Source organism: Ovis aries, chromosome 6 (assembly GCF_016772045.2).
Source record: "Ovis aries strain OAR_USU_Benz2616 breed Rambouillet chromosome 6, ARS-UI_Ramb_v3.0, whole genome shotgun sequence".
Taxonomy (NCBI): Eukaryota; Metazoa; Chordata; class Mammalia; order Artiodactyla; family Bovidae; genus Ovis; species Ovis aries.
Window position 1 is genome coordinate 45,722,696 of NC_056059.1, and position 1,495 is coordinate 45,724,190.

Consider the following 1,495-nt stretch of genomic DNA (forward strand, 5'->3'; position numbering starts at 1 on the left):
CCCCGAGTCTGCAGCTTATGCTCATCCATGGTAAACAGTGAGGTCACCAAAAAGGATGATTGTGATTCCAAACAGAATGGAGCCAGGTCTGTGGAATCAGCCCGGCATGGATGGAAGTCTGTGCAGCTCTAACACAGGCCCAGTCCTGCCTCCCCTGTCCATATGCATGAGGAAGGTGTCTTCACTGGTGGCACACAGACCCAGGCAAAAATTAAAAACCAACAAAAAACCTCTGGGTGTGAGAAAACAAAACAACTGGAGTGAAATGCACCCAAACTCGTCATAGTGACTATTCATTGACAGTAACTTCCCTCCTGTCTTGGAAATGTCACAATTTCCACAATAGCCATAGATTCCTTTTATAATAGAAATCTTCAATAAATGTATTTTTCTTCTTTTTTTTCTGAATATAAGGACTGATTCAGTTTTGCAGGCCGCAACTCAGAAATCCCAGGGGTTTCACAGAGCTCCCTCCCAATCTGCACCCCTATCCCCACCCCACCCCCAGAGCCCCCACCCAGGTTATAAAGGCTGGAAGGGAGATTGGGAGGTGGAAAGAGCATGGGAGTCTGGGGGATCAGATCATTCAATTCTGCTTTTATCTGTTTTATCTGTTTGCACAGAAAAAAAAAAAATCTCTGGAATGGATGATTTCTAAGGTTTGTTCCAGCTTAAACATTCTGTGTTCTGTGTTACCTGTAAATTGTTGAGATGATTGCAGTACTGCAATTTTATCTGAGCAAAGGTTTCCACAGAGTGATACACAGGATGATGCCTTAGATTCCTGGCAGAGTGGAAAGTGCTTTGACAGGTTCCCTGTGTGAGAGCCCAGTGGGTACCACAGTGCCTAGATCAGAAGGGTTACTTTGGAGGTTTCTGGAAAGAATTGAAATTTGGTCAAACTTACCATTCAGGGCAAAGACTGTGTAGCTTGTGCAGTGACCCCAAATCAGAAGAGGTTCATTTCCTGAAACAAGGTGAGACTAGGTTGTGCTTGCTTGCACTGTTTCTACCCACTGCTTTTTTCTGAGTCACATTCAAGGGTCCCCCCCTCCTATCCCCCACAGATCAGAAAGAAAGAAATAACAGCTAACAGTAGTAGTTAAAAATGGCAAACCTCTTGCCCTTTCTCAGGAGTTACAAAGCTTCTAGCAAGGGGGGGAAAGGATTTTCATTTTGTTGAGTTTTTATAAGGACAAAGAGGCTTCATTGTTCCTGGTACGTAGCAGCTGGTCCCAGGATGAAATCCTCTGGACAGCTGCCCAGTGCAAACATGGACACCTCACAGGGACAAGGAGGCCCTCTTCACCTTCTTCATTCTGTGATGGGAGAGAGCCAAAGGGGCAACCACAGCAACATTAGTGATGGCAGAGCACTGGCGTTTTAAAGAGTTGGGACAGGAATGCGATGCCTGCAATCAGGTGGTTTCTTAGGAGCCTTCTTTCCTGAGATGAGGCTGATTCTGATAAAGGGAGAACTGGCACAGAGGCAGGCC